This window comes from Haliotis rubra, unplaced genomic scaffold, assembly GCF_003918875.1.
Source record: "Haliotis rubra isolate DU_JTF1 unplaced genomic scaffold, ASM391887v1 Scf156, whole genome shotgun sequence".
Taxonomy (NCBI): Eukaryota; Metazoa; Mollusca; class Gastropoda; order Lepetellida; family Haliotidae; genus Haliotis; species Haliotis rubra.
Window position 1 is genome coordinate 1422062 of NW_025765514.1, and position 25286 is coordinate 1447347.

General features: G+C 38.6%; 1 long non-coding RNA gene across 1 annotated transcript in view; it reads right to left on the minus strand.

The window, feature by feature from the left end:
• Positions 1-1556: 1556 nt before the first annotated feature.
• Positions 1557-25286, minus strand: part of LOC124270959 — a 65440-nt gene continuing 41710 nt past the window's right edge. The window contains exon 2 of the long non-coding RNA XR_006896911.1: positions 1557-2529. This is a non-coding gene — a long non-coding RNA (uncharacterized LOC124270959). The remainder of the gene's footprint in view (positions 2530-25286) is intronic.

Below are 25286 nucleotides of genomic sequence, written 5' to 3' on the forward strand. Positions count from 1 at the left end.
CATATAACTGCGCAATTGTTGAGTGCGGCGTAAAACAAGCTGACAAGCCTAAAGTAGTAATTGTCTTCGACCTGTGTACCCAGGGTATTCCGAGGGTTATATATTAAATACAGTTAGAATTGGTAACACCACCTCACTCACTCCCTCACTCTGGTGTAAGCTGACATTTAGCAACAGTTGCTGAGTTTATCATGTGACCGAGACAACCTCGGAGATTTAGCGATAATGCTGACTCCATAAACAGCGGACTAATGCTCTCTTGTGGCAAGTAGCTATCGGCATCTGTTGTTGGTTGTGTCAATAAGTAGGTGTCGTGCTGGTAAATGTGACAACACTGTGAGCTAACTAACCTAACACCTGCATTCATTGCAGTCTGTCGAGGCATTAACCACTTCCACTGAATACACGTCGTTTATATAAGGATACAATAGATGATAGTGTTTCTTCTTCGAAATATTTTTCCGAGTTGGAGTACTTCATCATTCAGTAGCTTTGTTAAATTCTATCAAACTTTATATGAAAGCATGGTTTTGGAAGGTTTCAGTGAAACGTGAAATGAAATTTTTTTATTAGTGATTGAGTAATCTGTTAAGCAACAGCCAGCCCATTTCATCGGGTGCTGAAACAAGAAGATAGCATCATGCTTTGGAGGAACCTCCAGAGGACCCTTGTGTTCAGTTTAAGTGAGTGAGTGAGTTTAGTTTTACGCCGCACTCAGCAATATTCCAGCTATATGGCGGCAGTCTGTAAATAATCGAGTCTGGACCAGACAAACCAGTGATCAACAGCATGAGCATCGATCTGCGCAATTGGGAAGCGATGACATGTGGCAACCAAGCCAGCGAGCCTGACCACCCGACCACCCGTTAGTCGCCTCTTACGACAAGCATGGGTTACTGAAGGTTCATTCTAACCCGGACCTTCACGGCTCTGTTCGGGATAAGAGGCCAGCGCCTTGGCCACTGAGGTAATCCAACGCCAGTGGTATGTAGGTCGTGCGTGCGTGAGTGAGTGAGTGAGTGATGATGTGCAGATAAACTGTTTTAATCCGTATGGTATGTTCCCAATGTATGTCTGTGAGTTTTGTTAACATTGAAAAATATTCCAGCTCTATGAGAGTGGGCTGTAAATAATCGAATCTGGACAAGGCAATGCAGTGATTGACATAATGAGCATCGATGTACGCAAATAAAAATACGTCATGGATCAACCTTGTCATCGAGCACGCGATCCCGCCAGTGAAATCTTTTAGATTTACGAAAAATGCAATATTTTCAATGAGTAATGAATATAGTTCCCTGAACATTTTCGACCGGGCAGCCTGGCATATGACGAAACTAGTTTAATCGTATAAGTTACATGTATCTCTGAATCTGTTTAATTTATCACGCCTGATTTTGGTTTCGACTTTTTCAACATACCACAGTTAATCTGCCATTGCTGGTTTTGCAGATGCTCTTAATATTTTAAAATCAAAAGGATACCTCGTTAAGTAAAACATAATTCTATAAAAAAAAGTACCCCAAACTAAATATTCAGAGACGAAACGCCGGAAATCGATCGAGGAAATATTTTTTTTATTGAATAGGCTGGTCACTGTGACATAATGGAAGCATACACTATAAAAATGTCACAGGGCGTACTTGCAACTGATCTATGCATATTAATGATAACCATATTTCTGCCCCAAGTGAATGCATTGACACCCGTGATGCTTCATGTGTAAGACATGATGCAGGATATGAATATGTATGTATATACTAGATAAGTATATCATTAATATTTACTAGTGCCATGGTACTGCTGCCCTCGGCACCTCACAGGTTTTTCTATTACATTTTTAGGCGACACGCTGTAGAAACTTTTTTCAGAAAAATAATTGATAACAGATAATTTAAATGATCGGGTGAAAGTTTGTCTTTTTGCCCATTAACATAACATATTGTACATACGAAAACATACAGTTTAAACAGAACATATGAATCTTACGAAGTCAGTTGTATAAAAAGGGAAAATGCAATATATATTTTCTCAAAGATATTCGTTAATGGTTCGTTAAACCACAGCCATAAATTCAGAAGGGAAGTTTGCAACTGTCTGTTTGCCAAATAACATAACATGTTGTACGAAAACATACAGTTTAAACAGAACATATGAATCTTACGAAGTCAGTTGTATAAAAAGGGAAAATGCAATATATATTTTCTCAAAGATATTCGTTAATGGTTCGTTAAACCACAGCCATAAATTCAGAAGGGAAGTTTGCAACTGTCTGTTTGCCAAATAACATAACATGTTGTACGAAAACATACAATTTAAAGAGAACATATGAATCTTACGAAGTCAGTTGTATAAAAAGGGAAAGGCAATATATATTTTCTCTAAAATATTCGTTAAATGAAGTGTTTAACCAAAGCAACCAACTGCAACTCTGGAGAACCTTTTCATCACGTTAGTCCAGAATACGGACGTCTTTAGGAGTTCTTGGAGTTTGGCATTGGTCCAGGTTCTTCGTGCAGGATTATACCTCTGAAAGAAAAAACAACATCTTTAGATAGTAAAACGCAAATTTGCGCTCTTATACATGTTAAATGACACCTGAAATTTGTTGCTTCACAAACATATACAGTGCCAAAAACTAAATATTATCACATAGGAGGGTCACCCGGAACATTCACAGATCGTCGTTTTGGGTGTCGAATGTTTCTCTTTGATGTGCCTCTACCATCAGTGTACATGGCCTGCAGTGGTCGCGTTTCTGTCACTAACTGTAACGCATTACATCCAGCCAGCCAGCCAGCCAGACAGACAGACATTTTATTTCAGTAATGTAGGCCATTGACCAATAATACAACATAGAGCAAATATAAAGAATACATACATGCTGGATGTAGGATAACGATTGGAATACAGGGTCAATTAGTTGTAGTAGTGGGTTTACTTCTTAGTTTTAATACAGTGGAGAGGAATGTAGTTAATGGTTTTAGATAATGTATGTTGTTGCAAGTAATTAAACGCACAAAAGTTTCAATTGTTGGAGGGTGGGTCTGGTGGGTTGTGAAACAATTATTTCTTATTTCAGAATATTTGTCACAGATAAGTAGGACATGGAGCTCGTCTTCAACATAGTTTAGGCCAACAGAGTGGCAGTAAAGACAGAGACGTTGATCATAGGGTCTATTTGTGTGGCGACAAGTTTCCACTGCTAATCTAAAGTTGTTACAGCGGAACATAGCCATAACTTTCCTTTGATATGGAAGGAGGTCACAGGACAAGTAGTGTTCAACATTAAGTAAAGAATTACAATCTTCTATGGATGCATTGATGGCATTTAATATTCAATATTATACATGCCAAACTGGAAATATATGAAATAACTATCACGTAAATTGATTTAATGAACTAGCTTCCCAACACGATGACAGATCTCGTGCGTGCACTGTACAGTTGACATTCATCTCACTACGGGCATTCATTTTGAATACATTCTCGGGAAAACCTAGACAACATATTTCTAGCCAGACATATATTCATACAATAGTTCTATATCAGTGGCGACATATGTCCGGCTCCCAAGCTTTCATATATCATGTATCTGGTATAATTTCATATGTACTTTTAGTTAAGACAAATAACGTTTATATAACATATCGGCAAGCCCAGATGATATTGTTATTCGCAGAAACCGATTAAATTGGATATAAACTGCAAGATAGCGATAAAAACATATAAATAGATCACTTAAGATCAAAGATGACACCAGGTGTTCGGGAAAGAACATACTGTCATCATAAATAATAGTAAAATGAAAAAACATTATTTATTTACTGCCTTTCTCTTCTGATATTTTGTGTTCGTAGAGTTGCTGAATACGACACGTTTTGTAAAAAACATGCTTCATGATAGTCTTATATATCTACGATTTATGCATCCGTCAATGAAGCGGTGTTTTTAGACTAATGCTTAGTCTCTGAATATATATAATTTTGATAGTAACAAACAAGCCCATTTAAATTGAGAAGGAGCCCCAGGGAGACCAGAGATTCAGAACCTGAACCTGAGGAAATCTAGACTTGCTTCGTTTAGGGCTTTAGCACTGCAGAGAGGGCTTGGCAGTAGGGAAAATAATGTGGTTCAGGGACTTTGAGACAGACTACGGTGTTTTATACTGCCTTTGTTTCTACCGATAATCCAGCATACGCCTTGGTGCAATTAATGCAAGCACTGCCATCCGACTAAGTATTAAGTTTGTAGATTTTCAACATTGCCTTCACTGATCAGCAAACCGGTTTGAAACAACGTTCCACAACTTACATAAAAAGTTCATGCCCAACCATCGAACTATGATGGAGTGGTTCGTGTATCATGTTTAACTAAAATTCCAGTAGTTTCTTTCTTCGTACCTTATGTTTTATAATATTTCATCTTAGCTCCCAATCTCCCTCTGTGTTTGTTTCTAATGATTGCCTGTGCTGTCATTTGTTGCTGTAAATATTCTTGGAGAGGGTTTTAATAAGTTGTAAGAACTTGTCACCGATGCGTTTCACTTTGTGAATAAAATATGTTTAATCCATAGTCATATTATTCATGTTTTACGTTTTAAAATATTTAATGTGTTTAAACAAACGTGTCATTGCAGCCTTCTGTGTTTAGGTACTCTAATATACTACATATACAACAGAGACAATCACAATAAACAATCTGTCACTGGTGAAAATTGCAGGGACCCATTTAAACATAAACGTCGCCATCAGTTCCAGTAAATGGCACAGGTCACATGCCTGTGTGTGTGTTGACAATGTTGACAATGTTGACAGATGAATACAGCGGTGTGTAGGTTGCATGTTGGAAGTCGTATAGTATCGGCTAACTCTACCCTACAATCACAGTAGCTGTACGCTGGTCCGACCCCCCGGGGTCCAAGTCTGACCCTAGTGACTCACCCAGCAGGCATGTGTAACCCTTTTACTGCACACGATGAGAATGGACTTTACACTAGGAATATTTCATACATTGTACACAGAAACTTCACAGTGTGGCCGGGTGCCCTACAGAGATCGCCACTGTGTGTGTAGTTAAACCTGACAGGCAACATGTCTATATGCAGTGTAATCCACTTCACTGCAGTCATGAGCTTGTACACGTACACAGAACATATTATTACACCGAAAATAGAACACCATCAAAATTATCAATAACATTATTTGCACTGCAGGCTGTATCTGTTTAGATAGATTGGTAGCACAGTGGGTCAAGTATTTGCAAAAGACCGGTTAGCTTCTTATATTGACTGACTGAGTTTGGCTTTACGCCGCTTTTAGCAATATTCCAGCAACATCAGGGCGGGGGACACCAGAAATGGGCTTCACTCATTGTACCCATGTGGGGATTCGAACCCGGGTCTGCGGCGTGACGAGCCAACGCTTTAACCACTAGGCTACCCCACCGCCCCTTCTTATAATGATATACTCATGATACCGAACTCGGTGTGCAGATATTTTGAAATGACTACATTCTAAAAAATCCTTTGAGAAGTTTAAGAACTATTTTAATTTGCCGTTAAGCTTACAATCTGATGTCCATGATTAAAAAAATCTGTTGTTGTTTCGACTTGAAAGAACTGAGAATGCTAAGCTGAATATTCAGTACAAAAGGTTTCGTTAATAGTGTCTGGATGCTTATGTAGCCCGCCCAGCGACAATGCATTCAAGGCAGGGCTTTGTATAATAGCCGCAATTATTTAATTACTACAAATATACAACAAGCAGCAATTCAGGCCGAGCTCTTTGTTGAAGGGTGACGTTTCCTACCGCCGTTGACGTTAATGAATACACCCACCCCGTCTGCACTTTTCATATGTAGAGTTAATGCATTTTGAAATATCAAAGTGCAGACAGCCATATGCGCATTATTCAGATTTACTTCCCACGCAATTGAAGTCGGCTGTGATAAAGCTCAAGAGAGATCCTTTGAAAGGTCAGCTCCGAAATGAGATTACACTCTGAACAATGACAACTAATAATTGGCCTTGGTCACGATGAACGTAATTCGTGATTGTGCTAAAATCATCAAAGATATTAATTCCATATATGACCATTCAGTCATGATCAATTCATTTTAAATTCTAAATTTTGTTATTGAAACAATTTATAATCTTGGGGTGGAACGATATCATTTGCATACATAGCGAATACATGTTTACCATTTTTAAAGTTGGCATTGCATTTATGGAATAACATGTAAGGTGGTCGAACGATCATTTTTGAAAAACGAAACTGATATTTGAAGGATTTCTCAATCCGCTTCTAGCAAAGATCTCTGCGATACATTTAAACCATGCTGTAAATTTCAACATACATGAACATCGATTTAAAGCTGATAGCATTTGCAAATGTTAGCAATATATATATTAAAGTTTAGACCAGATAGAATTAGGGCTTGAAGTAAACTGATCCTTTCATAGACAAGCGCTTTCATCTCCACCGAGCCACATCTCATTTCAAAGGAAGAGCTGACTCAATATTTATATCTGAATATAAAAAGAACATTACGTAAGTCAGAAAGTGTAGATTAGCACAGGATACATTTACATGTGATTACCATTATGTGTAATAACAATTTCAGTGATAGATAACTTCAGTTCTTCAGTAACCACGCTAATTTTCATCCAGAATTTTCTCAATTTGTTTCTAACGGATTCTTTCGCAAAGAACCGTAAGGTAATTCCGTACGTTCTCATGCAATGACAGTTTCACCATACAAGAAACCTCTTGCATCAGAATAACGGAGAGGCCACCATTTCTCTGATAACATGGAAAGCAATATTATTGATGCACATTAACTACGTTTATAACGAACATGGTTGTGACGAACGGTATATTTTTTGTCCCGAACACTTGCTGAATATTCTATTCTATGCTTATAACGAACTACGGTTATAATGAACAAAACTGGTTGTACATTGAGTTCGTTAAAACGGTAGTTTACTGTATTCATTTCGTGGATGAATTGATGCACATTTACCAGTAGTCATTACATCTTTAACTCGAATTCCTTCAGACTTTTGTGAAGCTGGATATAAGAAGAGTGTAAATACCGATTCTGGTTCAACTTAAACGTAACACTGATGGAGGTCTGGGGGGATGTTTAATAATGTTCTATATGTTTCCACTGGACTATCCAGGTGTAGGGCAAATCCCACCAGGTCTTTTCCCCACAAAGTCATTACCCCATCTGCCATTTCCCCACCAAGTCATTACCCCATCTGCCATTTCCCCACCTGAACATTTCCCCACCCAAGAATATTATTGCCTGGCCATTTCCCCACCTCTTTGAAAACACCTCCCAAAATTGATGAGTTAATAAGTGCATCTGAATGGAACACGCAGTTAACATCTCACTGTAAACAATATTGAAAGAAAATAAAACTGTGTTTCATATGCGGACGGTGAAAAATGTATCGGATAATTTATTAACTCAGTTGCGAAGAAAATCCGCCTGAGTATTAAAGAATGTAATATATTTGGTAAGATTTCCACCCCTATCCCCGCTAAATGTTAACCATGGGGAAAAAATATATATCTAGGTAATATGATTTGACTAGAAGCAATAAAATAAGGCTTAGGGTTAGGTTAGTTTAGGTTAGGGGCTTGCAAAATGAACTTTAAGGGGGGATACGGGTAGAAGTCTGTCCATGTAATTAACACTATTTCTTGTTCATTCATTCATATATTTGAGTGAAATAACAACCAAAAATCAGGAAGGTGGGGAAATGACCGACCAGGTATATATTTGGGTGGGGTATTGTCCGGTTGGGGAAATGGCAGGTGGGGAATTGACTTGGTGGGTAAATGACTGGAGCCCGGACTACCCAACGAGAAAGTTCGTAGAGTGTGGGTTAGCTGCATCTTTAATAAGAACGTTAAACATTTTGCTGATCCGCTAGAGAAATAGTTTTATACATTTACAATTGAAGGTAGATCTCTACACATTCAGCGCCACATCATATTGGGAATAAGAACAATGTTCTCTTTTTAATTTGCCAATGCACTGTGTAGATTTTTCGGTTACAGTACACACCGAACCGCCCTTCATCTTTATGTTTCATATGTCATAATTTTGAAATCAGAACGACACGATCCATTTTCAGACAGGAATCGGGCAAGAAGATCAAATATCGCTTTTTTGTGAGTGAGGACGTTTGAAGGCTTGGGAGGCCAAGATCCGATACTGAATATCCGATACTTTAATAACAGGTTGGTTCTTGCAATAGCGCTGCTTTAATAGCGAAACTGGATATTGCCCGATTAAATTATAATCATGTTTACATGCATATATTTTTCAAAAATCAGTTTGAGTCTGTAGGGTTTTCCTGTGAATATATCAACCCCCTGATGTGAAAAGGGAATGATTTAACAAGCGTTATAACCAGTGGGGAAACCCCCATTTTCGAAATTTTACTGTAGAGAACGCCCCATATATCGGAAATGAAGTATACTCCGTAAAGTACACAGATCGTAATGACGTCTTCGCCGACAGCGATGTCGTCCTGATTTATGAGGTTCTGTTGTACACATTGCTACAACACTGCGACACTTTGATGCCCCAGCATATTGTACAACACATGATAAATAATTACAATTATCCTTTGAGTCATCAGTTTTGCCACAACACAGTATCATGAAACATTTGTCAAGTGTTTCATGTATCTGGATAAAACCTATAAATCCTTTATGATCGGGCCACAGCAATATTTCATCCACGACTTTCATTATGGCTGTCTCGATATGGGTCGATGGTTATCGTATTGGTAATTCATTCTGAATCGGCTTAAACATCAGGTGAGAATAAAAAGATAGGTTATAACAGCCAATATGTATTATCTTTCTTTGAATTTTGACAGGTCTCTAACAGGATCGGTCTTTTGTTGCAGTTTAAGCTACAGTAGAATGTCATTTCATTGCTATTGTCACCAAGGTTAGAGCCTGAATAAACTGAAATAACTCAACTAGTTTTTTGTATGGTGTACTACGCAGCTTGACTTGGCAAACGAAGGTACATTCACAACATTCACGGTATACATTGGTGTAAACTATGCAATTATAACTGTCACAGAAAGATCTGTGTGAATATTGCAAATATAACTGCCGCAGAAGGACCTGTGTGAATATTGCAAATAAAACAGCCGCAGAAGGACCTGTGTGAATATTGCAAACATAATTGCCGCAGGACCTGTGTGAATATTGCATATATAACTGCCACAGAAGGACCTGTGTGAATATTGCAAATATAACTGCCACAGAAAGATCAATGTGATTATTGCAAATATAACTGCCACAGAAGGACCTGTGTGAATATTGCATATATAACTGCCACAGAAGGACCTGTGTGAATATTGCAAATATAACTGCCACAGAAAAATATGTGGGAATATTGCAAATACAACAGCCGCAGAAGGACCGTGTGAATATTGCAAATATAACTGCCACAGAAGGACCTGTGTGAATATTGTAAATATAACTGCCACAGAAGGACCTGTGTGAATATTGCAAATATATCTGCCACAGAAGGACCTGTGTGAATATTGCAAATATAACTGCCACAGAAGGACCTGTGCGAATATTGCAAATATCACTGCCATGGAAGGACCATGCGTGAATACTGCAAATATAACTGCCACGGAATAGCCGTGTGTGAATATTGCAAATATAACTGCCACAGAAGGACCTGTGAGAATATTGCAAATATATCTGCCACAGAAGGACCTGTGTGAATATTGCAAATACAACAGCCGCAGAAGGACCGTGCGAATATTGCAAATATCACTGCCATGGAAGGACCATGCGTGAATACTGCAAATATAACTGCCACGGAATAGCCGTGTGTGAATATTGCAAATATATCTGCCACAGAAGGACCTGTGTGAATATTACAAATATAACTGCCACAGAAGGACCTGTGTGAATATTGTAAATATATCTGCCACAGAAGGACCTGTGTGAATATTGCAAATACAACAGCCGCAGAAGGACCGTGCGAATATTGCAAATATATCTGCCATGGAAGGACCATGCGTGAATACTGCAAATATAACTGCCACGGAATAGCCGTGTGTGAATATTGCAAATATAACTGCCACAGAAGGACCTGTGTGAATATTGCAAATATAACTGCCACAGAAGGACCTGTGTGAATATTGCAAATACAACAGCCGCAGAAGGACCGTGCGAATATTGCAAATATAACTGCCATGGAAGGACCGTGCGTGAATACTGCAAATATAACTGCCACGGAATAGCCGTGTGTGAATATTGCAAATATATCTGCCACAGAAGGACCTGTGTGAATATTGCAAATATAACTGCCACAGAAGGATCTGTGTGAATATTGCAAATATATCTGCCACAGAAGGACCTGCGTGAATATTGCAAATATAACTGCCACAGAAGGACCTGCGTGAATATTGCAAATATATCTGCCACAGAAGGACCTGTGTGAATATTGCAAATACAACAGCCGCAGAAGGACCTGTGCGAATATTGCAAATATCACTGCCATGGAAGGACCATGCGTGAATACTGCAAATATAACTGCCACGGAATAGCCGTGTGTGAATATTGCAAATATAACTGCCACAGAAGGACCTGTGTGAATATTGCAAATATAACTGCCACAGAAGGACCTGTGTGAATATTGCAAATACAACAGCCGCAGAAGGACCGTGCGAATATTGCAAATATAACTGCCATGGAAGGACCGTGCGTGAATACTGCAAATATAACTGCCACGGAATAGCCGTGTGTGAATATTGCAAATATATCTGCCACAGAAGGACCTGTGTGAATATTGCAAATATAACTGCCACAGAAGGATCTGTGTGAATATTGCAAATATATCTGCCACAGAAGGACCTGCGTGAATATTGCAAATATAACTGCCACAGAAGGACCTGCGTGAATATTGCAAATATATCTGCCACAGAAGGACCTGTGTGAATATTGCAAATACAACAGCCGCAGAAGGACCTGTGCGAATATTGCAAATATCATTGCCATGGAAGGACCATGCGTGAATACTGCAAATATAACTGCCACGGAATAGCCGTGTGTGAATATTGCAAATATATCTGCCACAGAATGACCTGTGTGAATATTGCAAATATAACTGCCACAGAAGGACCTGTGTGAATATTGCAAATACAACAGCCGCAGAAGGACCGTGCGAATATTGCAAATATAACTGCCATGGAAGGACCGTGCGTGAATACTGCAAATATAACTGCCACGGAATAGCCGTGTGTGAATATTGCAAATATATCTGCCACAGAAGGACCTGTGTGAATATTGCAAATATAACTGCCACAGAAGGATCTGTGTGAATATTGCAAATATATCTGCCACAGAAGGACCTGCGTGAATATTGCAAATATAACTGCCACAGAAGGACCTGCGTGAATATTGCAAATATATCTGCCACAGAAGGACCTGTGCGAATATTGCAAATATCATTGCCATGGAAGGACCATGCGTGAATACTGCAAATATAACTGCCACGGAATAGCCGTGTGTGAATATTGCAAATATATCTGCCACAGAATGACCTGTGTGAATATTGCAAATATAACTGCCACAGAAGGACCTGTGTGAATATTGCAAATACAACAGCCGCAGAAGGACCGTGCGAATATTGCAAATATAACTGCCATGGAAGGACCGTGCGTGAATACTGCAAATATAACTGCCACGGAATAGCCGTGTGTGAATATTGCAAATATATCTGCCACAGAAGGACCTGTGTGAATATTGCAAATATAACTGCCACAGAAGGATCTGTGTGAATATTGCAAATATATCTGCCACAGAAGGACCTGCGTGAATATTGCAAATATAACTGCCACAGAAGGACCTGCGTGAATATTGCAAATATATCTGCCACAGAAGGACCTGTGTGAATATTGCAAATACAACAGCCGCAGAAGGACCTGTGCGAATATTGCAAATATCATTGCCATGGAAGGACCATGCGTGAATACTGCAAATATAACTGCCACGGAATAGCCGTGTGTGAATATTGCAAATATATCTGCCACAGAAGGACCTGTGTGAATATTGCAAATATAACTGCCACAGAAGGACTTGTGTGAATATTGCAAATATATCTGCCACAGAAGGACCTGCGTGAATATTGCAGATATAACTGCCACAGAAGGACCTGTGTGAATATTGCAAATATAACTGTCACAGAAGGACCTGCGTGAATATTGCAAATATATCTGCCACAGAAGGACCTGTGTGAATATTGCAAATATAACTGCCACAGAAGGACCTGTGTGAATATTGCAAATATATCTGCCACAGAAGGACCTGTGTGAATATTGCAAACATAATTGCCGCAGGACCTGTGTGAATATTGCAAATAAACTACCACAGAATGACCTGTGTGAATACTGCAAATATAACTGCCACAGATGGACCTGTGTTAATACTGCAAATAGAACTGCCGCAGAAGGGCCTGTGTGAATATTGCAAATATAACTGCCGCAGAAGGACCTGTGAGAATATTGCAAATATAACTGCCGCAGAAGGACCTGTGTGAATATTGCAACTGCCACGATAGGACCTGTGTGAATATTGCAAATATAACTGCCACTGAATGACCGTGCGCGAATACTGCAAAAAATAACTGCCACAGAAGGACCGTGTGTGAATATTGCAAATATAACTAGCACAGTTAGACCGAGCGTAAATCATACAATATACTAGGAACTACTACAGTTGAGTTAAATCAAGCAAATATAACCACAAAAGTTAGACCACGTGTTAATCATGCAAATGTAAAATTAAGTACCACGGTAAAATCAAGCAAAAACTAGACATTTTCTATGGATCAGGCAAAGTCACCAAAACGGAGAGCCATCTTTAAAACCAAACAAAAATTATGAAGGAGAGACTGTTTTACTCGCAAACATAAACATGCTACACCACATAAATACAAAATGCTTTGTGTGTGAACGATGCAAATATGACTGGCACAGTTAAACCGTTTGTAATTCATGCAAATATATAGCTACCACAGGTAGACCGTGTGTAAATCATGCTGCAACATACTAGTAACAAGAAACTACGAACACAAGGCCTTTTCTATGTATCAGACAAATTCACCAAAAATGGAGAGCCATCTTTAGAACCAAACAAAATTAGAGAGATGTAAGAGAGGCTGTTTTACTCGTAAACATAAACATGCTACACCACAAAAATACAGACGGCTTGGTGGGAAACATTCTTAAAAAAGCACCTGCTACCCATGATTTCACTTTCAATATGAGCGTCACTTTCTCACTTTTCAAAAACTAATTGCATGCAACATAATACAAGCCATAGAAAATTGAACTGCTCATTATTCTTAATTTTCTTTTGCATGCATGATACACATGTACACCATCAGCGAGCAGCTGCAGAGTACATTACCTGCTACATGATAATATAGGATATATATACATGCTTCATGATAATATAGGATATATATTCATGCTTCATGATAATCTCGTTTTCTTATATATGCATGAGCGCAATTGTGTCAAAAAACAGCCTCAAACTCAAAACAGCCTGTAGGGTATGATATTTAATCTGGGTATTCATATACCGTGTATAGGTATTCTTGTACCCGAATACCCCACCCGAGGAGACCTGGTTCCCACACTTCGGGTTTACATCTGCAACCCCTGACCCGTATCATCACCAGGTCACCTGCGACCGTCGTATAAACACCAACTAAAGCCTACATTTTGTATAACATAAGCGGTATATCAGGTCACCTGTAGATGCTTTAGCGATGACTCATAGTACAGGGTTACCTCAGCCTATCTACCTGCGGCGTCCTCTCACCTGGCGCGCACTGATTATCATTCACCTGAGCGTTAAGGCAGTTGAGGACATGACCTATCGACTCTAAGGTGAAATATTGGAATCATTATAAAACGAACGGATATTTGGATATCGTGCATATGAAAAATATGCATACATTACACATATTTCATTTTAATGGACTTATGTCCGTAGAATTTATATAGTATCATGCCATACGGGTTGTATGCATAGCAACAACGTATCTGATTCTTACTAATTATGCAAGTGGTAAATACAGTATGCATGTGGGAGAATGCATTTATTCATCATGTATGTTGCATTTTAAAGTTAATGCATTAAATGCATCTTACACAATCGTTACAATGTGCACATATACATGTTCAGTAAGACTAATTGTAACTCGACTCATTTACTGACTTGAATACTTGACATGCCTTTGCACGTGTTTGTGAAGGTACTTGGATTTAATTATGAGAAGGGTTTTGTCGCACTATATACACTGCAGACTGTGATTATGGGATGGTAATATCAGGAGCGATGATGTAAGACGAGATTACTCATATACATGTTTTACTAAGTGTGCATTTTCGATAGCAAGGATGAGATATGGAAATAAATTACATATTATTTGATATGTGTCCAATGCATCGCACATAGGAAACAACGTGGTACGCGATACCGCAAGCCAATGTTGAGCTATTAAAAATGTGTCACATACGTCACGTGACCTGTTTTAACCATTGTATACATGGATGGCCGTGGTATATAGATAGGAGGGATAGCGTACAGCCACTTGAACGATAAACCTTGAATACAGAGCACTGAGCGTCCCAGCGAATGCTTCGGATCGTAACGAAACACAACTAGACGACTGACTGACTGAGTTTGGCTTTACGCCGCTTTTAGCAATACTCCAGCAATATCACGCCGGGGGACACCAGAAATGGGCTTCACTCATTGTACCCATGTGGAGATTCGAACCCGGGTCTTCGGCGTGACGATCCAACGCTTTAACCACTAGGCTACCCCACCGCCCCACAACTAGACGAGATATGCAGTGCCTATAGTACTTTGTGCATACTATTCTTTTATCAGAAAGAGAACATATTTCCGGCAGTGTTTTACGGTTTAAGCTTTTCGAATGAATTAAAATTATATAATGTTTGCACACGAAAACCTCTCATTCCCAAACTGTAACATGGCAACCATGAGTGAAAATTGATTTGAGTTCACAACATTAATATATTTTGAAAGTGTAAGTATGCAAATGAATTCAGTTGGGACGATATATGCGTGGATGCGAGTTACATGTTTGTAGTTGCTATTAGCATCAATACCAGAGAATAACTAATCTTGATTAACCCCCGGAACAGACTCTACTGGGCATGGTAGCGGTGAAAATGTTATTAATGGATTCCTGAAAAATCACACGACACCAGTTTTTCTGGAAAAGGATAAGTGTATCCTGGTCTACCGGTAACACCTGGCGCTCAAGCAATTTGAATTAAAAAGTGTTTGTTTGTTGTCTGACGCAATACTGCCATGTGACGGAGACATGTTGACAAACAAGAAAATCAAGATGTGGACCAGAAAATTCGGTGAGAGAGAGAGAGAGAGGGAGAGACAGAGACAGAGGTTGTCCTCCCAAAACGCAGAAGCTTTAAAACAACACAATTTATGGTTGGTTGCACTTACTGTGGTTTGCCTATACTGTACCCTTGTACTTGAATTGGTATGGGCAAAGAAATGAGAACAGAGTTTCCATTTATTGAAATATATAATAAATAAATTACATAAGTTAGAGAGGAGGCGAGAGGGTTGGCAGGGGCAGGACAGGCGCGAGGGTATTTGCATTACCTTCCACGCAGTTCATGTTTGATTAACAAAACACAAAAAAGATAATTATGAAAAAATATGATCCGAGGGCTTCATCACCACCCCCATCCCCATCATTCCTCTTAACTCCCACTGTTCACCTACTGCTGCTGTGTGGGCCTGTAGTGGTGGTCTGTAGTGGTATACTACACACTGATGTGGTGAGAGTGTGTCATTTCCTACGACAGGAACACCATCATCAGAATGACACTGATGCACAATGACACATACATACGTAGTATGTTTGACCATATTTAGCTATCATATTATTTACATATTTCATCATAAAATGTTCCTTGATCATTAAGAGACTGGGAAGAGATTACGTCAAATAACCTATTGTATTGTGTAAACAATACGGAAATGCAATGTGAATTTCTATTATTGCAGAACTAATTTAGAAAATATCAACAAACAAATTCCGTATTCATTAGAAATGTCTTATTAAGGTGCAAGAGTGAGTGAGTTGGGTTATGTGCCGCTTTTAGCAATATTCCAGCAATATCACAGCGGAGGACACAGAAATGGGCTTGAAACATTGTACCCACGTGGGGAATCGAACCCAGACCTTCGGCGTGAAGGGCGAATACTTAAACCACTAGGCTACCCTAACGCCCGATTAAGGTGCCTGAGGGAATGGTTTGAGACATTCCCAGACCCCATGACTCCAGTCATTAGAACACCAACGTAGAACGTCTTGTGGTCCACTTTACTGATTATTCGTTTTCGCTGTAGCTGTGATTAACACATTGGATTGCAACTTCACACAACTTCGTGGCATAAATGCCAAGGCCAGAGACTACCCAGTCTCGATTATCGGACGAAATGTCAGATGTCACTGAGCGTACAGCACATGTAACATAAAGAAAACATTAAGATGGCCAGATTCAGTTCTTTTAAGAAGACGAGTATGTTGGCACATTGTGCATTATACAAGTACAACAGTAAAATATTTCAACCACAAACGACAAAACGTCGAATGCAATGCAGAAATACCAGAGTATACCAGTAGATACTTTGGCGATATGTAGAATGGTAAATCAAATTCGAGTCATCAGAGACGACGCGACTCTATTCACTATTTTGACTTGTACCACATGGTCCTGTGTTTTTTTAGGGGAAACGTCTTACTTGGCTTTGCGTGTGTTTGGGACCGGGTCACCGGTGGGGCAGGATACGGTTCCCTTTTCAATGTCATCATGCTATTTCATAGTGACTCATAAACACATGCTCAGGATATATTCTGTATCGTACAATCATCTCAGCTTTCAGTAAAGATTTCTTATGATCATGAAAATGGTCTTTGTCGCTGATATTTACAGATTAAAAGAAAGTTGAATTCATTCGCAGCAGAAAAATTCTTCCACACGGCCTAATAAACACTTTCACACAGCCAAATATTACACTGTTCCACAGAGTGGAATACTACACTCCTCCAAACAGCCCAAAATTACACTGTTCCACACATCCTAATATCACATTCTTGATGACACCTTAATATCATATTCTTACGGGCAGCCTTTTTTCTATTGTATCTACTTCCACACAGTAATATTACACTCTTCCAGACAATTTAATATTACACGCTTTCACAGAGCCTAATATTACACCCACACAACCTAATAGTCCACTCTCCCACGAAGCCTATTCTGTTAATGCCAAGAATCTACTGAGTCCCTATCATTCACCTGTTCCTTAAGTTCAGTTTGATCACAACACGAACAATGAAACCAAAAACATCTGATAATCGGCGTTACTGGTATTTGTCTAGTTAACATTGACAGCTACTAACTTTTTCAAATGTACTTCTACAAATTCCAGGGAGCATGAGAAATCGTGCATTCCTCCCTCCTCCTGGCAGCCGGTGCGGGAGTGCACCTACAGAGTCGGTCACTGCACTCTAGAAGCAGCCCTAGGGGTCAGCATCACTCCACTGTTGTTGTTGTATTGTTTACTTGACCTAAAGCAGGTCAAGTTCACATTCAGACAACACAATAACAAACATTCAGCTGGAAATAGTCTAAATCCTGCTGTATCGATCAGAATGCCGGCGACCTCTGCCCTGATCAACACGGCGCACACAACAAGGCGTGTTGGTGCGCTATAGCACTGAATATCATACGAATTCTGTTTACCTTTTGTAAGAAATTGAATATTAAATTGTTATATCATAGTGTACCCTACAAACACGTGCAACACTATCTGCAAAACATTTTGCAATCAGCTTTGAAAATTAATCTTTTTTTAAATAAGGTCACAGAAATGTCACATCAGTTTTGTCTTACTGAGCTCAAATATGACCTCAATGCTAGTAAAAAATATTCTTGTGTCAGTCCACAGGGAATATTTGATAACTCAATTCATCATAGTCACTGAATTTCTAAAATCCGTTGCTAGACACGGCAAATGTGATTATTTCCAAAATTGATATCATTCAAAAAGCTATTACCTTTTGTACCAATATTTTGTTAATATATCTGTTAAAAGTCGTTGATTCAAATTCCTAATTTTGAAGTGTACAGTACACGTGTAATTGCGTACCATTTGTCGATTGCACCCAACAAACATTATAAGTTTATTAGATACATTGTACTTCGAATTTAAACGCACTACTTTGCGATTAAACACTTTTTACTTTAAAAATCAAATGATTACTTCAGCTGGTAAATATTTAATATTTTTAAGAAAATACACTTGATAAAATTTGATGTTCACAGTGATTAAAATCCTGCACCATAACTGTTGAATAGTGGCGTTAATTTATGGTGGTCGTAATTCTAAGTAGATAATTAAACTAGACAGGTCTAGATAGGTGGACTGAAATTTAATAATCATAATTAGCTAATTAATTAGACTTCATATATTTAATCTCAGACTAAGTATTAGGGTACTTTCCAATTATATTCATGTTCTATATGTGTAGAGAGGACAAACCACTCACTCCTTATATGTGTATAAATTACTCATGATTGTAACTGGATCACGAATGGAGTATTTTTATCGCATTATTCATGGTCACTTTCCGTTACCAGTTGTAAAGCTTTTTATCTAAATAATTTACAGCTAAGAAAATAAATCACTGCTATGACCTATAGTAGAATAGTTTCCATTTGCTGTGATCATATCGTAATACGGCATTAACTTGCGGATGGTGAATGGTGGATGGATGGATGGTTCGATGGATGGATGGGTGGATGAGTGGGTGAGGATGGGAGTGGGCAATATGGGCCCAGTCGTATAGAATCTCCGCTATTCGTTGTATTGAGTTTCAGCCCCTAATTGTGTCATTATCGGATGATTGTGGTTGGACTGACTGACTGACTGAGTTTGGTTTTACGCCGCTTTTAGCAATATTCCAGCAACATCACGGCAGGGGGACACCAGGAATGGGCTTCACACATTGTACCCATGTGAGGGATTGTGGTTGGAATGTTGGATTCGAACTGTTTATGATCCTTGGCATTCACTATACCGGTGTTCATGGGTTTCACCAGAATGGTAAATGTCGACATCCTGCGGGCTTGGGAGTTATTATCGTTAATCCCGATTCACCCACCCACCCTTGCTGGACGTTGAAGACTTATTTCATGGTGAATGGTAGATACATGTACATTCCTGTTTGACTTCACACTCGGAATTCAAGTTTACATGCGCAGATTTAAATAAAATATTTCATCAGAGAAAATGGGAAGGCTGTTGACCGATGACGTCAGAAGGTCTCGCGACAACTGTGGGCTATGTGAAGACGTGCATGCGTGTTTTAAGAACGGGTTTGGGGGGTGAGTGAGATCATGGCACTCGTCAGACTGGTTCATACAGGTGTACGAGGGTTCGGATCTAGACACCGGACATATTTGAAGAAGAAGAAGAGCTTTATTCAGTATTATGGCCACATGACCAAGAGTACAATTGAGTACAACACCGGTATATTTAACAACTTATATGACGACAGATCACCCAAATGAGATCAATGTACGAGAGGACGATGAGATGAGACGTGACTCTGTTGAACGCTTGAACCACTGGGCTACCCATCCGTCCCTATGTTACGAGTGAGAGAGTGATGTATTCAGCAATATTCAAATTGTATCATGTACACGAGCCTTCGTCAGACACATCAGTGGTTGATAACATGATAGATGGTTGACAGATGACAGATGGTTGACAGATGACTGATGGTTGACAGCCATACACAGATACAGTAAACTACAATTAAAACGAACTCGTCATATCCGTAGTTCGTTATACCAATTTCGAGCCAGGGATCCCCAAACAGTTCATCTTAACCGTCAGTTCGTAACAAACGTGATTAACTGTGGATAAAATATCGGTTCAAATGATTCCTTCGACATTGGACTGGCCAAGCAATTTTTAGCGTTTATCTTTTAATGAACCGAAAAAGTAACAGTCTACGCGTACTTACACAGTACGCATAAGTTTTCACGTTTAACCCGTTATTAAAATAAACATTATTGAAATCGATTCTTATGTACTTTTGCAGTCAGTACATGTTGCTTGCTTGAATATTATAATGAGATATAAGGCCGGTTTTAGCAATATTCCAGCAACATCTCGGCGTGAGGCACCAGAAATGGGGTTCACACATTGTACCCACGTGTCCGTCCCTATGTTACGAGTGAGAGAGTGATGTATTCAGCAATATTCAGAATTGTATCATGCACACGAGCCTTCGTCGGACACATCAGTGGTTGATAACATGATAGATGGTTGACAGATGACAGATGGTTGACAGATGACTGATGGTTGACAGCCATACACAGATACAGTAAACTACAATTAAAACGAACTCGTCATATCCGTAGTTCGTTATACCAATTTCGAGCCAGGGATCCCAAACAGTTCATCTTAACCGTCAGTTCGTAACAAACGTGATTAACTGTGGATAAAATATCGGTTCAAATGATTCCTTCGACATTGGACTGGCCAAGCAATTTTTAGCGTTTATCTTTTAATGAACCGAAAAAGTAACAGTCTACGCGTACTTACACAGTACGCATAAGTTTTCACGTTTAACCCGTTATTAAAATAAACATTATTGAAATCGATTCTTATGTACTTTTGCAGTCAGTACATGTTGCTTGCTTGAATATTATAATGAGATATAAGGCCGGTTTTAGCAATATTCCAGCAACATCTCGGCGTGAGGCACCAGAAATGGGGTTCACACATTGTACCCACGTGGGGAATCGAACCCATGCCTGCGGCGTGACGAGTGCCGCTTTAACGTCTAGGCTACCACAACGCCCCGAGGGATGGCAAATGGTAACAGTAAGTGCAATATTGCTGAATAATCATCTTGTATACATGTGACAGTTGTTATACCAAAATCAAGTCGATGAAGTCACTTGCTCGGATGAACAGAGCACCAGGACAATTACTTATGTCCATGTTAGTGGACACGTGCACAGACACGTGATGCTGTTAAGCCATAGTTAAGCCACGTTTCAGCAATGGTTGAGATAACAGTTGAGACACGGTTGAGATAACAGTTGAACCACAGTTGAGATAACAGTTGAACCACAGTTGAGATAACAGTTGAGACACGGTTGAGACAACGCTTGAGCCACGGTTGAGATAACAGTTGAACCACAGTTGAGATAACAGTTGAACCACGTTTCAGCAATGGTTGAGCCACGGTTGAGATAATAGTTGAACCACAGTTGAGATAACAGTTGAGCCACGTTTCAGCAACGTTTGAACCACAACTAAAGTTGAGCTACGGTGGAGTACAGTCCGATGTAATGATTCATGCAGGAATTATTTCATCTACATTTCTGAAATCCTTTCTTCTAATACAAAATACAGTCCATCTATGTCGATACTGTTTGTCACGCCCACAAACTACCCCAAAAATACGGCTGCCATCGCAATCCTTCATTAACAACCACAATACCCGGCTCGGAGCCTCTTTGCTCCGTGAAACGCCTGACCTTCATACAGTACAAATACAGTCTTCATACATTTAACAACTACAGCTTTTATACGACGTACAGTCGATGTTATATATGATTCACGTACACCTAAGTATATTACAAGATATTTTTTGGAGGCGTTAGTTTTGTCGTACTCTTCCGCTACTAACATGCACTTCTTCGAACACAATAGTGAGGGTTAGGTACAGCATTCATATCATTTATAAATCAATATTTTTTAGCTATTGTTTAAGTAAGAAAGGTCCAATATACTGCAAATATCCTTCTCTGCTATATCTCAGCCATATATTCCGAATAGCGACATAGTTTGTCTACATTGTGTGTTGCCCTGACCCGTCGCCAGCTGTTGCAACAGAGCACGCGACTGACGTTTATTTCAATATCCCACAGGTCAGGTTCTAATTATACCAAGAATCGTGAGTTGGCTCACCATCACATGTCTGCTATACATTACAACAATAATGGTTTCAGTGTTCCGTGATATATATCAAAACTGGTCACGACCATGCCTCGGACTACCCGATAAACTGCGTGTTGAACTTGTAAAAATGTCTTGTCAGACAGCAGTCATTTCTCACGAAAGTAATTTAGCATCTTACAGATCCGAAACCCATAAATTTATTATAACAAGTATTTGATTTTTTTCACATGCATTATAGATCATTGGTTTGCATCTTGTCAGCTGAAGAATATGTACTTCCCCGATATACACCTAGTTTCACGTGTTTCTTATCTCTGTGTTAAATTATATAATTTACATTGGGTAGGGTAGCCTAGTGGTTAAAGCGTTCGCTCGTCACGTCGAAGACCCGGGTTCGATTCGCCACATGGGTACAATGTGTGAAGCCAATTTCTGGTGTCCCCCGCCGTGATGTTGCTAGAATATTGCTAAAAGCGGCGTAAAACTAAAGTCACTCACTCACACATTGACTTCCATGAAGTGAGTACTGTTGGTATGAGTATTTCTTAGTAAAAAATAATCACTGACAAGAATGTATTATACTAACAATAGTATCGGATAAACACTACTAAAAAACAGTTTTCAATTTTCAAAAGACATCTCTGCTGATCAGAGTCGTCGAATAGTATAGATATGCTAATAGTCGATACCAAATTTTACTTTCATAACATTCACATTTTTAATGCCTTAAATAAATTTTACGACATATATCGTATGTGCATGTATGTCGTTGCATATGTAATATATATTTCTAGCATCAGCTGTTCTGAAATCTCCTGACTCCGTCAGCCAATCAGGTGATTGGATGAGATAGATATCGATTGCCAAGGTAACACAGCTGTTCTGTTTACAAGAAATACGCTGATGTAGCATTTTGTTAGTTATGTTTGTGCATGACGGTGAGGACCAAGTGGTTAATCTACCGTAAATTATACGTACATGTCAACAGTTGTTTTGTGATCCAAACTAACCCTAGTGCACATCGAGAATGTGACATGTTTGTAAGAGAACATCACAGTGTGTGTGTGTGTGTGTGTGTTTGTAAGACTATGTGTTACATTTGGTGACATATTTGTGACAATGTTGTTACATTTGAGAGAGAGACATGTTTGTAAGACAATGTTGGACATATTTGTAGAGACAATGAGTTACATTTGGTGACATCTTTGAGAGAATATATGTTGTTACCCAAACGTTGTGACATGTTTTGTAAGACATTGTGGTTACATTTGGTGACATATGTAAGACAATGTTGTTACATTTGGTGACATATGTGTAAGACAATGTTGTTACATTTGGTGGCATATTTGTAAGACAATGTTGTTTCATTTGGTGACATGTTTGTAAGACTATGTTGTTACATTTGGTGACATATTGGTAAGACAATGTTGATACATTTGGTGACATGTTTGTAAGACAATGTTGTTACATTTGGTGACATGTTTGTAAGACAATGTTGCTACATTTGGTGACATATTTGTGAGACAATGTTGTTACATTTGGTGACATCCTTGTAAGACAATGTTGATACATTTGGTGACATATATGAAAGACAATGTTGTTACATTTGGTGACATATTTGTGAGACAATGTTGTTACATTTGGTGGCATATTTGTAAGACAATGTTGTTACATTTGGTGACATATTTGTGAGACAATGTTGATACATTCGGTGACATATTTGTGAGACAATGTTGTTACCTTTGGTGACATATTTGTAAGACAATGTTGTTACATTTGGTGACATATTTGTGAGACAATGTTGTTACATTTGGTGGCATATATGTAAGACAATGTTGTTACATTTGGTGACATATTTGTGAGACAATGTTGATACATTCGGTGACATATTTGTGAGACCATGTTGTTACATTTAGTGACATATTTGTAAGACAATGTTGTTACATTTGGTGACATATTTGTAAGACAATGTTGTTACATTTGGTGACATATTTGTAAGACAATGTTGTTACATTTGGTGGCATATATGTAAGACAATATTGATACATTTGATGACATATTTGTGAGATAATGTTGTTACATTTGGTGACATATATGTAAGACTATGTTGTTACATTTGTTGACATATTTGTAAGACAATGTTGTTACATTTGGTGACATATTTGTGAGACAATGTTGTTACATTTGGTGGCATATATGTAAGACAATGTTGTTACATTTGGTGACATATTTGTGAGACAATGTTGATACATTCGGTGACATATTTGTGAGACAATGTTGTTACATTTAGTGACATATTTGTAAGGCAATGTTGTTACATTTGGTGACATATTTGTAAGACAATGTTGTTACATTTGGTGACATATTTGTAAGACAATGTTGTTACATTTGGTGGCATATATGTAAGACAATATTGATACATTTGATGACATATTTGTGAGACAATGTTGTTACATTTGGTGACATATATGTAAGACTATGTTGTTACATTTGTTGACATATTTGTAAGACAATGTTGTTACATTTGGTGACATATTTGTAAGACAATGTTGTTACACTTGGTGACATGTTTGTAAGACTATGTTGTTACATTTGGTGATATATTTGTAAGACAATGTTGTTACATTTGGTGGCATATATGTAAGACAATGTTGTTACATTTGGTGACATATTTTTAAGACAATGCTGTTACATTTGGTGACATATAGGTAAGACAATGTTGTTACATTTGGTGGCATATATGTAAGACGATGTTGTTACATTTGGTGACATATTTTTAAGACAATGTTGTTACATTTGGTGACATATTGGTAAGACAATGTTGTTACATTTGGTGGCATATATGTAAGACAGTGTTGTTACATTTGGTGACATATTTGTAAGATAATGTTGTTACATTTGGTGACATATATGTAAGACAATGCTTTAATAATTGGTAGGATGTTTGAAAGACAATGTCGTTACATTTGGTGACATATTTGTAAGACAATGTTGTTACATTTGGTGACATATATGTAAGACAATGTTGTTACATTTGGTGACATATATGTAAGACAATGTTGTTACATTTGGTGACATATTTGGAAGACAATGTTGTTACATTTGGTGACATATTTGTAAGACAATGTTGTTACATTTGGTGACATATTTGTAAGACAATGTTGTTACATT